Raw genomic sequence first — 15,628 nt, forward strand, 5'->3', positions numbered from 1 at the left:
GGGCGGGAGAGCCAGCTGGTAACGAGAAAGCCCAATTTTGGGGCTCTCCCCTCAGGCGGGTAATTACAATTCCCACTTTCTGGTATTCAGCACCAGAGGAATGGGGTCGGAGATCAAAGTAGAGCTTGCAGCTCTCTCTGAATGCAAAAAACTGACCTCTCTCTCCGGAGAAGCAATCCAGAAGCGTGGCTCGAGGTTCTGACATTGTTCCTGGAGCGGAAGGGGGCTGCATGGGACCTGCAGCCGCCACTTGTTCCTGTAGCTGCATGCGGGCGGTTAGGTCCTGGACAAGGTTTGTAAGGACCTGGACCTGGTTCGCTAAAGCCGCCATGGCCTCAATCGAAGGGTTCAAAGTTGCCGGGCGGATGCAAGGGTCTGACCTTCCTTCGGCCAGTGTTACTGTCAGGACAGTGTCCGGGATATGGGGGTCCCTGAGATATCCCGCAATCCCTGTCCCTGCCTACTTGCCCCCCTGGGCTAACCCCCAGGGCGACAACTGGGCGGTGGTCCCTACCCTCACTTGGGAAGCAGGACACGGGAAGACAAACAGACACTGAAGACAAACAAACGGTAGAATGGTCAGACAATCCGGGTCGGCAACAGGAGGGTACGCAGTACAGAGGGGAAGGCAAAACATAGTCAAGGTCCAAAAGCAGAGGTCAGGAAAGCTAGGGTCACAAAGAGCAGTCAGAATAAACGCGGGTGCAGCTGGAGAACCAAACTAACACTGGCAAGGGCTGGAAGGAAAACACACACTTTTAAATGCTGTCAGAGCTCCCGCCCCAGAAGCTGATTGGGGTGGGGAGCCTGACAGCAGCAGGGCAATCAAGGAGGTGCTGGGGACACGCCCCCAGCCTAACAGAACAGACCGTTACCAGGGAAGCCTGCTTGGTAGTCAAGTAACTGGAGAAGCACCTGCTGCCTCCCTAGCAATCCGGCGGTGACCAGTTTTACAGCGGCCCGGGGAGATCACTAGAACCGGGGCTCCCCTATGCCGCACTCCTGTAACCCGGGTGGCAGGACCGGTGGTGCGGGCACGGCGGCCCCGAGAATTGCTGGTTCTGACACCAGCTTTTCCACCGGGCCAGATTAGAGACAGATACATGGGTTGGGAGGCACAGGAAAGCACACGGGTACACCATATTCTCAATGGGACATCATTGCCAACTTTTCAGGACCTAGAGATAAACTTGGGGGACTGGACCTCTTCTGGTTTGAATGTTTCCAGTTGCATTCATTTCTCACGGCGCGTGGAGTTGGCGCTCTTTCAAGAGGGCGCTTGCGTTGTAGTGGGTCCCTACACTAATATAAATGCATCACAGAAGGGGAAATCAAGAATTAAAAACAATCACAGAAAATGGCCGTTACTTACTGACTGAGGAGTGCATATAGATGCATCCTCTCACCATGCAGGTAGCTGACTACCAAATGGAGGAGCCAATAACACCTGTGAGGGCACCGATAAAACACCCACTCACACTGCCTCCTGATAATGAGGGGGGTGGATGCTTGGTGTACACTCCCACACATAGTGGATACAGGGTGCCAGACCATTCTGATATATGTAGTTCACCATGCAGACCAGCAACCTATTAATGATGTCATGATAATTCAGCGGGTTGCCCTGCATATCCATTAGTGAACCACATTGGTACTGCCACCCTGGGCTCCCCCTGGAGTCTTAATGCCACACTGCATGTGAATGATAGATAATAAATGCAAGGCATTGGTTGGATGTTGGCCAAGATACATGAGCCCACTAACCACTTCACGGTTACTTGCATTGTAGTGGGTCCCTACACTAATATAAATGCATCACAGAAGGGGAAATCAAGAATTAAAACCAATCACAGAAAATGGACGTTACTGACTGAGGAGTGCATATAGATGCATCCTCCTCTCACCATGCAGGTAGCTGACTACCAAATGGAGGAGCCAATAACACCTGTGAGGGCACCGATAAAACACCCACTCACACTGCCTCCTGATTTGGTAGTCAGCTACCTGCATGGTGAGAGGAGGATGCATCTATATGCACTCCTCAGTCAGTAAGTAACGGCCATTTTCTGTGATTGTTTTTAATTCAAGAGGGCGCTAACACCATTTGAGAAGTTGTTCACTTTGCAGTCTCCTCCAACACATATAGTTTCCCTGATATACAACCTATTGATATTGGAATCCTGTGATACGGACCCTAGTTTTAATCGGGCGTGGGAAGATTACCTGGGGGCTGCGATATCCACCAGGAATTGACAGAAGGCATGCCTGTTTACACACAAGCTGTCCATTGTATGTGTCGCCCAAGAAAAAAGTCATAAGATCTTGTCAAGATGGTATAGATACCTGGTACGTTTACACCACATTTTTCCTGGTGTTGGTGCTGTGGGACTGACAGGGGTATGATGATCCACATATGGTGGAGTTGTGATCAGGTACAACCTTTCTGTGACAAGGTGTTCTCAATACAGAATTTGGTGAGCAGGAAGACAATCCAAAACACCCCACAAATAGCATTGCTCTCTATCCTGCCAGGCTTAATCGGAGCTCAGAAAAGGGGACTGCTTAGATTCTGTCTGGCAGCTGCAAGGGTGGTGATCCCACGACACTGGCGAACCACGCATATGCCTTCCATGAGTGAATGGCAGCAGGAAATGGCACAACTATGCTGCATGGAAGAACTCTGTGCTGAACGTAATAAAAAGACGGAGAAATTTCTAATAATATGGCAGCGTTTGCTGGACTTTGTGTCCTCTGCGGAGTTCGAGACCCTATTTACATAAATTTTCATAAATCTTGATGGCCCAAGATGAGGGTAGTTAACATTGAGAGAATTTATTAATCGGTAGACATCTTTGACTGACAATGGGATGGTTATAGTTGTCCCTCTTTTGCCCCCCCCCCTCAACACCCCTTCTGTACCCTCCCTTCCAACCCTTACTCAACTGCCAATCTTCCCTTTTATTATTTTCCTTTACTCAAGAAGTATTCTATTTTCTCTCCAATCCTGAACTTTGGTTCTTTATAGGTTATTATCTCACCTTCATTTCTCTATTTTTATTTTTATATCTGGTTGCTGCATTCTTGGCACCAGAGGGTTGGGATCTTTTAATGGGATACCTTATATGTTCCCCTTTACCCCTCCCCCCCCCCCTTTTTTTTTTCTTTCTTGTGTCTCCCTCATTTGTTTTGGAGCTTAAACCAATAGTATCTATGAAGATAATCCTGCACTGACTTGGTTAAATCTTGTGAGAGCTTTTGACATTCTAGAGACAGACCATGTGATAAGATAGGCGTAGGAGATTTTATTTTTGCACAAAGGCTAAGCTCTACCAGTTATGTTTTGGTAATCTACTTTAATTTGTATTGCCTGATTTTATGTGGTCCTGTGAGACCTGATTTGTCTGTTCTTGGAAAGCAAACATTTTTTCAATAAAAAAGATTGAACATAAAGAACAAAAATTCCTTCCTGACTCTGATTTGTCAATCGGAATAATCCCTAGATAAACAACCCTTCTGAAGTCATAAGTGATTACTTGGCTTCAGGACTTCGATGGCTAGTCTGTTGTCCTGGATATTCTCTAGCGCTGGTGAAACAAGATACAAGGAAATACGAGTATGGGAAGCTATTTGCTAGAAACAACAACTACAGGTTTATGCAGAAACACTAATGAGGAGAGGTTGATGAACTGAAGGTGCTGGTGCTAAGCAGACGTACTGTAGTCAGACTAGACAAGGTCAATAACAAAGGTCAGACAGATCTGGGAAACCATATTGTGGCGTAATTGGAGTACAGTCAGACAAGCCAGCATTGGGTAATGAAGGTCAGGCAGGTACATAGTGCTATATAGTCAGGAAAGCCAGGTCAGTTCTATTCAGGTCACTGGCAGTAGTACATTAAAATAGAACTCAAACTAATAACCATTATAACTGGCCAGTAAAAAGTTTTGCGCACACAATATGCAGTGAATAGAACCCACTGATTTCAGTCGGCATATTCACGCGCATTATTTTTGCATGCGCATTTCTTTTGTGAAAAAAAAAATGTAGTACGCTCTATTTTCCTGCGTATTTGCGCATGAAAATAGCACATGTTGATTTAATAAACTTATTTGCCCATGTCAATAAATAGCGCATACTTTCGTGTATTTTTCCCCTGCAAATGCGCACAATTTGCATACACAAATAGCAACACCCATTGCACAAATACGTGGTGCAAAAGTGCACATAAAGGCGTTTATGCTTGTGTTACACGGGCCTTACTGTTCTTGTACTGGATTTCCACTCATTGCCCATTTAGTACCTTTCTTTTCAGTGCCCCCATGCTACCCATTTGTCATTTATTGCCCTTTTAGAATGTTTCTGTTCCCAACAGTTATAGAGCTTTGACAAGGTAATAGTGCAGCCTTAGTGCCCTCATTAAACAATAGCAATGCCACCCAAAATCCGCCAGTGCTCCCCTCCCCTTCAATCTGTTGGCCAGCACCCTGTTTGACCACACTGTAACTCAACATATGTGACAGATGGAAAAAAAATAATACTGCCTGAATAATACTTCTAACTTCGGCCTTTTGGGTTAGACCGTGTTATACCTTCCATTAAAAAATATTTTTTGGCGGGATAAACAGAAAATGGTATATGGCTGGCTGGGAGTTCAGGTTTGTTGGTGGATGGTGCATTTAGAATCATAGAATGGTAGAGTTAGTAGGGACCTTCAGGGTCATCGGGTCCAACCCCCTGCTCAACACAGAATTCATTAAATAATCCCAGACAGATGTCTGTCCAGCTTTGCTTGAAAACTTCCATTGAAGGAGAGCTCACCACCTCCAGTGGCAACCTGTTCCACTCATTGATCACTCTCACTGTCAGGAAGTTTTTTTCTAATATCTAATTTGTGTCTCCTCCCTTTCAGTTTCATCCCATTGCTTCTAGTCTTTCCTTGTGTAAATGAGAATAGGGCTGATCTCTATGCACTGTGACAGACCTTCAGAAATTTGTAGACGGCTATTAAGTCTCCTCTTGGCCATCTTTTTTGCAAGCTGAGCATTCCCAGATCCTTTAAACATTCCTCATAGGACATGATTTGTAGACCACTCTCCATCCTGGTAGCTCTTCTCTGAACTTGCTCCAGTTTGTCGATGTCTTTTTTAAATTGGGGTTCCCAGAACTGAACTCAGTATTCCAGATGAGGTCTGACTAAGGAAGAGTCAAGGGGGATAATTACCTCATGTCATCTAGACTCTATACTTCTCTTAACACATTCCAGAATTCTGTTTGCCTTTTTTGCTGCTGTGTCACATTATTGACTCATGTTCAATTTATGATCTATTAGTATACCCAAGTCTTTTTTCACATGTGCTGCCCAGTTGTATGACTTTGCATTTCTCCTTGTTAAATACCATTCTGTTAGTCATCGCCCATTCTTCAAGCTTTTCTAGATCTTTTTCAATCCTCTTCTCCAGTGTTAACTATCCCTCCTAGCTTTGTGGTATCGGCAGATTTGATCAGTTTTCCCTCAGTGTCCTCCTCCAGATCATTTATAAAAATGTTGAACAACACTGGGCCTAGGACAAAGCCTTGTGGTACCCCACTTGATACATTCTTCCAATTGGATGTGCAGCCATTTATGACCACTCTTTGATTATAAGCACTCAGCCAGTTGTGAATCCACCTAACAATTGCCTTGTAAATTCTATATTTAGTCATTTTTTCAATAAGAATTGTATGAGATACTTTGTCCAATGCTTTACTAAAGTCAAGATATACTATATCTACTGCATTTTCCTAATCAACCAAGACGCTGACTCTGTCATAGTAGGAAATTAGATTAGTCTGGCATAACTTGTTTGTTACACACCCATGTCGGCTTTGGTTAATTACTCCATTCTCATTCAAGTATTTGCATACATGCTGTTTAATAATTTGTTCAAAGATCTTTTCCGGTATAGAAGTCAGGTTCATCGGCCTGTAATAGATCCACTTTCTTTCCTTTTTTGAAGATAGGACAATATTTGCCCTTTTCTAATCTTCTGAGACTTCTCCTGTTTGCCAGGAATTTTCATTTTCATATAGCGAGTGGTTCAGCATTTACCCCTGCTGCTTCCTTTAGTATCCTGGGATGTAATGCATCTGGACCTGGAGGCTTGAATTAATTTAAGTTAGCTATGTGTTCCCTCACCATCTCTTTGTTTATAGATAGTCTGCATTATTTTATTCCCCCAATACCACAGGGAAGGTTAGTTGATGTTACATTTACTTTCTGAGAGAAAGGAGATAGAAAATAGGAATTTAAAAGTTCGGCCTTCTCAACATAATTTTTAACCAATTCACCATAATCATCCTGTAAAACATCCTATAGCATCTTTCACTTTTCTTTTGCTTTTGACATACTCTCAAAATCATTATTTATTGCTTTTATCCTCTGTTGATAGCCTCAGTTCATTATTAGCTTTAGCTTTTTTGGCACTTGGCTTACAGTTTCTGCAGATCGCATTATATACTTCTTTAGATATTCCCCCCTCTTTCCATTTGAAAAACATATTTTTCTTCTATTTTAGCATGTGTGTACGTTCTGTGTTCATCCATCCTGGTCTCTTTAAATGCTTCCCATTCTTCCCCCTTTTAGGGATTGTTAAAGATTTTGCTATAAGAATCTAATTTTGTAATATTTCTGTCCTTCAGAACATCCAACCATTGGATTCTTCCCATCCTCTTTCTGAGTCCATTAAAATCTGTCCTTCTGAAATCCAACCTTGAGGTCTGAGCCTTCTTAGGTCTTTTTCCTCCAAAATTCAAGGATAGCATGATCGTTGCCTTCTAAGGTTCCATCCACCCTTACTTCCTCAACCATTTCCTCATTTTTGGTAAGAATTAAGTCCAAGATAGCAGATCTCCTTGTTTTCTCTTCTACCTTTTGGAAGATAAAGTTGTTAGCAAGAGCAGATAAGAATTTGTTGGATCCATTACTTTTACCTGAGAGAGATTCCCAACAAATGTCTGGATAGTTAAAATCTCCTATGATCACTATGTCATGATTTTTTAAGAGCTTGGCCATCTGATGTAGAAAGCATTCATCCATATCTTCTGCTTGTGCAGTCGGCCTATAGTTAATACCTACAATAGTCTCCTTTCTGTTGTTCTCTCCTTGTATTCTTTACCAAACAGTTTCTACAGAACCACCATGCTCTGAAGCTTGAATCTCGATGGAGATGAATGTTTTCCTAACATACAGCGTAATACCGTCTCCTCTTTTTTTTCTGTCTGTTTCCTATAAATACTTCTTAGGCGCTTCTCTTGAGTGCTCTAGTAGATAGAAAATCCAGACCAGCAGTACACTAGAGGCTGTTCATATCACATTTTAGTTATCCATCAAGTATATAGTTTAATACAAAAAAAAAGAGAACACATTGCTTGACATATGCATAGACTTTTCAACTGGTCGTACACAGTTGAACTGTATACTTTTGACTACATTTTACCTCCATTGCATTTGTGTACCTTTTGTGGATAGAAAAGCATAGCATATCCTGCCTTTCCCACAAAAAAGTATGCTCAACGTATACTTTTTTACATTATAGTTAATAGGAAACATATGGAAACCTAAATATATATGTTTCCATACATTAAATGTATTAATGTGTTTTAAAATACCTAAAAAGTTTTTTAAAGTGTTCAACTACAAAACTTTCTTAAAAAGAAAGACTTTAAAGGGAAAAAAATATGTTTTTTTAATGTAAAAACAGACACAGACATATGGAAATCTATTGCTATACATTTTTTTAAACTCTTTTTTTATTGGCATTTCAAGGAAAACATGCATGAGTAGGCTGTAACTGTTACACAAAGTTTTGATCACATCACGCATTTCTGTTACATAGGGGTTTCCGCCTTCAGCAATCATCATTTGTTGTCCATCTTAGTAGTTTCTGTGGTGTATAGAACAATGCCAAGCTCATATATACATCTTCCAGTTTTTGTTTTTCCCTTTACCCCCCCCTTACCCTCCCCTAAACATTCAACATCCTAATACCCTGTTATACAAACAGAAATAAAACGCCTAACTAAACTTACCCGCAGTGTATTTTCCCAGCGATCACCTCCCCTCCATGTTTTGTCAAGTAATCTTAACCCTTTGCAATCCAATTTTGGATTCAGGGTTTCCTAGGGGGCTTTCTCTTTCTGCCATTATGCAATGGTGCCATCTGATGGCTAAAGCCAGTACTGCGGTATGAGACATGCTGGAGAGACCCCTGATAACAGAGCGGCCAGTAATATACAGTAAGAATACCCTGCCGGATGTCTTTTGACATCGAAGCTGTACAGCCTTCAATCAGAATGTCTTCAGACGTCAGACAGTGGATTGGAAAGGGTTAAGAGTTTCCAGCTGGTTCTTGTCATTTTGTCTATAATACTACGTTGTATTCATACACTCCTTGATTTTGTTAGGATCAAGACATTTTTTTCTATGAATTTCCTTTATTTTTTGAAGAATTTTGGGGCTTGGGTCTCCACATGCTTCTCTGTCTCTATTCTCTCCATTTTCAATAGATGTTTTAATTGTTGAATAATATCATTTATCCCCAGGGGTTTCGCTAGCCACCAGCTGTTCAAAAGGCACCTCTTACTAATCAATAGAATAGTGTGGGTCATTTTGATTTTTCTTGTATGATCTGCTAGCTGGTGTAGTATGAAAATATGTGGGTTCAGCTGTAGGGTCTGTCCTCCTATGTCTAATATCAGTTTTTGGGCCCCAACCCAGTATTTCTTAATCTTAGGGCACTGCCAGATACCATGTAGAAAATCAGAGTTTGATCGGGAGCATCTAGGACAAGCTTGTAGCCTAGCTGGGCCGTACGGATTCTGAGGTTTGTTAAAACCATACATCTCCCCGTGGATTAGTTTAAAGTATGTTTCTCGCCTTCGTTCATTTGATACTGCTTGTCTCAAAGAGTTCATGGCTATACATTTAATGTACTATATGCGCTCAAATAAAAGCACATGAATGCTTGAGATTGCATATGTATTTTTCATGTACATTTAACATATTTTCTAAACAACCATTAAAAACATGTGAACAGCGCTCAAAATGCAAGGTAGCAATAGCAAGCAACTTATGATATGACTTCTGTGGCACACTGCCACTGAACGGCTGAGCACAATGAGCTATGCTGTTTCCGCCCCCAGAAGCCGTCTCCCTAGGCAGGATGGGGTCAGCGGACCTCCATTCTTGAGATAATCGCTCTGAGACCTGCATCTATCAGACATTTATGACATATCCTGTCGGATGAGGATACCCTTTCAAGCAGATACTACAACACTCTTAACTGAAACCCTACAATGTATTTAACACAGTCTCACACAGTTTTAGTTTTTCATTTTAAGAATTCCACCTAACATTCATTCTTCTTTGAAATAAGGTTGGAAAACTTTAAAAAACGAATTCGAATACATGAGAGAAATTGGAGAACAGACAATTTATATTGGCATATTGCTGCTTAATGGGAACTAAAATCAGCAGGAAGCCTGAAGCATTTGCAGTGACTCAGGGCTGCTAAACAAAGCCTCTTTGGAGGTTTTGAAAAACCCTGATATATGAAAAAGATCTAGCCTGCAGGAAGGTTATGTGAGTGGGCGCATTCTGAAAGACATGGAGCTGTAAGAAAATGTCTAAAAAAATCTACTAACCAGTCAATGTATCATCACATAAATTAAACCCAGCCTGTCCATCAGCTATTGATTTTATAATTTATTGAACGGCTGTGCGGCTAAGTGCTTTATACTGTAAGAAATTATTAAATGAGACGTGTACTTACTCAAAAAAGTAAGCCCAGAAATGTCACTGCATTTCGACTGCAAATGTCATTGCATTATGCCCCTTGTTAAACCGTCCACGAACACGGAAATATTTTAATGTTAATACAGACAATCCAAAATGTTAAATTTAGGATTCTGAAGCATGTGCAAGCTCAGAATTTATTCCAAGAAGACATTGTGCCAGGTAAATTGCTTTCATTGCCCATATAAAAGTTACGGTAAACACAATAAGTTTGAGAAAAGCACTAGATAACAAAAATTCCAGCATAGCTGATAAATCTTATTTCTCTGAAAGTAACAGTAGCTTAGTTTATGATTGATTTATTTTATTTTGGGATGCACACTAATTTTCATCGAATCCTGGAGGTCTCCTATCAATCAAAGTCAAACCCTTGCATGTGGCTCACTAGCTGTTGGCTAGAAATTTCATAGCATTACTAGAACTTAGTGCCAGACTCAAAACAATATCACCAGCAGTTACCACTAGGGCATATCATGTGCTTGAGAGACGTGTTGCACACTTTCCTTAGTTACTTATTCTATGTTTGTTATTTTTATAATACATTAATATTGTTTCGTTGATGTAATACTTTATGAATAAACCTTTAAAACCTTACCTCCAGTGGATTGATTTTTCCAAGCCTTTGGTAACACCAATTTGGTACACCACCAACCAGGATTAGGGGATGTTCTCTACTAAGACACCCTTGTAAGGTAAGTTCGTTTTCCTTACAGTATTTTCTGGCGTATAGGGCGACTTTTTAACCCCGGAAAATTTTCTCCAAAGTTGGGGGTTATCTTATACACCGGGAATACACTGTAGAAAAAAAAATCAATACTCACCTCCCGCGGCGCTGCTGCAAGCTGTTGCTCCCTCCTCCACACCGACAGAGCATTGCTTTCTGGATTTGGGGCTTAAATGCCCTGCCTCCAGAAAGCTAATGCTCTGATTGGCTAACTCAGCTCAGTGTCAGCCAATGAAAGCCGGCGCTGGGTTAACCAATCACAACAATTCAATGACATCATCAATGACAGCCTGCGGCAGGTGAGTATTGGTTTTTTTTTCTACAGCGTATTCCCAGCGTATAAGTCGACAGTTGGGGGTCGTCTTATACGCCGAGACGTCTTATACACCAAAAAATACATTACTTCTACTCTCTGCAAACATATGGTCATTTTTCTCTGAAGCGCTAGGTATTGTTCACTCACTTTTATCCTGAACTTCAAGTTTCTGGGATCTCTATGGGGGTCCCATTGATGCTCTCTTCTTCTGGATGCTCGTATGACCAGTGGCTGTATAACCAAGAACCACTGGATAATTAATGAGCAAACGGGGACTTCAGTTGTGACAGACTGCCCCTTCTAGGGTGGCTCGATCACGGTAGCTAAGTCACCTCTATTTTACCTGAACATTTTGGAATTTATCTATCTTCCTAACTCAGGAGCGCTGCCCTTGTTTATTATCTCTCACAATCTAAAGTACAACATTTTTGGACCTCTGCCTTTGGATATGACAGTCACCTACAGGAGTAACATTTCCCTTAGGGAGAGCACCTAGTAGATGTGAAAAGACTTTGCGTGCTTTTCTGGGAAATGTATGCAAATTGGAAAATGGAACAATTCCTAAACAGCACCACCTCTTAAAAGGCAGCATTCCTGCAAGTGAATATCAGCCCTTTTAACCAGCCTTGTAACAATGACTGGGCATATAAGCCAAAGCCTGAATCTTTTCCAGAAGGAAAAGAATACGATGCACAGACTGATTGTTTCAGGATTTTTTGCCCCTTATCAGTGTGCAGTAGGTTGCTGACTTGACTGGGTTTCTTCTTAAGGAAAGCACCTAGTAGGCGTGAGCAAACTTATGGAGCTATGCATGCTCCATGCATTGTTCCATCTTTCTATTCCTCATGCATGGCCTTATACGTCTTTCACATTAATGCATATAAAAGGGAGTGACTTAGTAGGGGGCCTCTAATGAGGATGCCCTCCTAAAGCCAAGTTGGCTGATATAAGATTTTGTATTTGTATCCTTAGAGCCCAAGCCCACAGAAGTTCAGTAAAGCCAGTTTATTCAATTTACAAGAACAAACGTAAGTGAAACGCATTTCGGAGGACAAAACCATAAAGCTTTCTTTATCAGGCACATACAGAAATTGTGATAGAAAGACAGAGAAAATATACATACAGTTAAAGGTTACCTTAATCTGCCTCAGACTGCATTGGTGTCAGTGAAGAAGGAATAGCCACATGTCTGAACTGCAGGTCAGGAAGTCCTTCAGAGGAATGGAAGTACTTTCATGATCTAGAAAAATCTTTTTCCTGAAGGACTTCCTGAAATGCAGTTCTAGCTACATTATTTATTTGCTAGAATGCTTGTGTGGCTTAAAATACATTGGCTGGACCATAAACAGCCTTAGAATTAGGGCAAATAAACATCATTCAAATATTCAGAAAGGATTCCCATAAAACAGTCTCTCTCAACACTTCCTAAGCCATCATAATAAAGATGTCCTTCTGATGTATTTGACTCCTACGGAGAAAATCCCCTAAGGTGAATTCTCCAGACTGAGATCCAAGGAAATGTTTTAAATCTTTTGACTAAACAGCCTAATGCCCACTGGACTAAAAATGAAGTATTTGAAAGAAATCTAATTATAAGACTAGAGGAGGAAGGGTAACACTATGGGGGACCCATCTATATATTTATTTTTCCTCTTTGGTCCTTCCCTGATACCTCCTGAACTGTCCTATATGAAAGCATATTCATTTACAGGAATTGAGTCCCCCAGGATTTTTAGGGTTCACATTATATATCCTCTTATTCATATAAATGCATTTGTTTTACCTTATTTTATCCATAATTACTTTATTGCGTATTTGTGTAACTCTGTGTTTTTTCTTTGTACAGTTTTAACATTATGGTTTTACGATATTTATGTATTCGTGTACACGTCTCATAGAGTCCCATACACTATATTTTTATTTTATTCTATAATATGTACATCTTATTAGTCTTATTCATTATTATTATACCAGTAATTATTAGGAAATTATAGTTCCAGTGTTCCTGGTGGTGCCACTGACTAATATAATATAGTGAAAGGGATTGGAGTTGTAAACGCACAGCTGCTGGTTTAAGACCTGTGATGACATCACTGTTATTGCGCCTGTAGGGTGTTTGATAGATAGTAGATAGCTCTGCTACATGCAAGTCACATACACACAGCTCTGCTACATGCAAGTCACATACACACAGCTCTGTTACATGCATATCACATACACACAGCTCTGCTACATGCACGTCACATACACACAGCTTTGCTACATGAACATCACACAGCTCTGCGACATGCACATGTCACGCACACATTGATCTGCTACATGCACGTGCTACACACACAGCTGTGCTACGTGCACATCACAAACAGCTCTGCTATATGCATGTTGTACACAGCTCTGTTACATGCATGTCACACACACACAGCTATGTTGCATGCATATTACACACACAGCTGTTCTACACGCATGTTACACACAGCTCTGCTACATGCACGTCACATAGCTCTGCTAAATGCACGTGACACACACAGCTCTGCTACATGCACGTGTCACACACCACAAACAGCTCCACTACGTGTGCATGTCACACACAGCTCTGCTACATGCAATTCACACACAGCTTTGCTACATGCACATGTCACACACACACAGCTCTGCTACATACATTCTTTATCCCATACAACAGGGATCACAACCGACAGAGCAGAGTCCTGCACACTCTAATCACCCCCTTGTCATGTGACTGATCACATGCTCCTCCATTTATCACATGCATGGCTGTGCTTCTCTGTCTCACACACGCATGGCTCTGCTGCTCCATCTGTCACACACACGGCTCTGCTGCTCCAACTGTCACACGGACTCTGCTCCTCCGTCTGTCACATGCACGGCTCTGCTCCTCCATCTGTTACATGCACAGCTCTGCTGCTCCATCCATCACACGCACAGCTCTGCTCCTCTGTCTGTCACATGCATGGCTCTGCAAAGTGAAGAACCTGTAATGACATCACCGTCATGTGATCATGGGGCGCAGGTCAGGGCCCAGGTGACTGATCACATGATGATGACATCATCAAAGGTCCTGTGAGCACACGACTGCTGTCAGACTTTGCATGTTTTATCATGCTGTAGGACCTACAATGACATCAACACCATGTTATCAGGTGGTGGAGCATGTATCTCACACAGCACACACAGACAGACAGACAAGTGGGTGTTTGCATTTTGATGTTTATTGGAATTTATTCAATCTTAGCCATATTCATTTTACCTTTTTTTGTGTAACAGATCTTACATCTACCATTTATTGATTGTGTATCCAGAACCTTCCTATAACATGATTCTAAAAACATGAGACCTTAACATGTTGCTATGCTAACAGTATATCTTTTCCATGCTGAGCCAACTTCGGATCTCTGGAGCACAGCTTTTTTCGCTAATTAGAACACAATTGTGCATGCTCCTGGAAGTTTTCCTACTGGTTCCGGTATTTGAAATGCAGTCGCGTGAGCTTCCAACATCCAGCTCTTTCGGCAGCTGGTAACTTCTTGTGTTGCAGCAGTGCATTCTTGATTCAGCAAACACTGGGACTTGTGGCCACTCCTTCCCCTCTGACACCAATGCAGTCTGGGGGAGATTCAGGTGACCTTTTACTGTATGTATATATTTTTTTTGTCTATCGCAATTTCTGTTTGTGCTTGATAAAGGAAACTTTATGTTTTTGTCATCTGAAAGGCGTTGCACTAAGGTTTGTTCCATTTGCGATTGAGGTTGTATACTCCTTCGGATATTTGGTTGACGCTCTGTGTTTGGATGTCCTGAGTGACGAAGGGTCTATTTTGGCTGTTTGATGACTTTCTAGTTTTGAGCTAAACTCAGATTGTAGGTGTGACAGCCTGTCTTTATAGGTAGACTGACCACACCAGGTAAGTCCCTGCCTTTTGGATACTATTGAATTTATATACATATATTTACCTCTGTGCGCTGTCCTTCCTTTAATTGTGCCTTCCAATAAAGGGCACTGTTGAGGCATTATTCTATCTTTCATTTGCATAAGTCACCTATAGGTGATATACTAGTAATTATTAGCGAATTATAGTACCAGTGTTTCTGGTGGTACAATTTGCCACTGACTGATATAATATAGTGAAAAGGACTGGAGTTGTAGCACACGGCTGCTGTTTTAGGACATGCTGGTTTAGGACTTGTGATGACATCATCGTCATTGCTTACATGCGCGTGTCACACACACATAGCTCTGCTACATGTGCGTCACATAGAGGACACACAGCTCTGCTACATGGGCGTAACAAACAGCACACACGCCTCTGCTACATGCGTGTCACACATGGCTCTGTTACATGTGCATGACACACAGTACACATGGCTCTGTTACCTGCGCGTCACACACAACACACAAGGGTCTGCTACATGTGCGTCACATAAAGTACACACGGCTATGCTACATGTGCGTGACACAGAGCACACAGGCTTTGCTACATTCCTTGTTCATCGGCCTCTTCTGGTTTAGGATCAGGGGGCGGAGCTAAGATGATCACATGACGGTGACATCATCACAGGTCCTGTCAGCACATGGCTGCTGTCCGACTGCAGGTTTTTATTAAAGTGAAGCACCTGTGAGGACGTGACCGTCATGTGATCAGGGGCAGAAGTGAGAGCCCAGGTGACTGATCACATGACGGTGACATCATCACAGATCCTGTGAGCACACGGCTGCTGTCAAGCTCAGCATGTTTTA

The sequence above is a fragment of the Eleutherodactylus coqui genome, chromosome 4 (assembly GCF_035609145.1).
Source record: "Eleutherodactylus coqui strain aEleCoq1 chromosome 4, aEleCoq1.hap1, whole genome shotgun sequence".
NCBI lineage: Eukaryota > Metazoa > Chordata > Amphibia > Anura > Eleutherodactylidae > Eleutherodactylus > Eleutherodactylus coqui.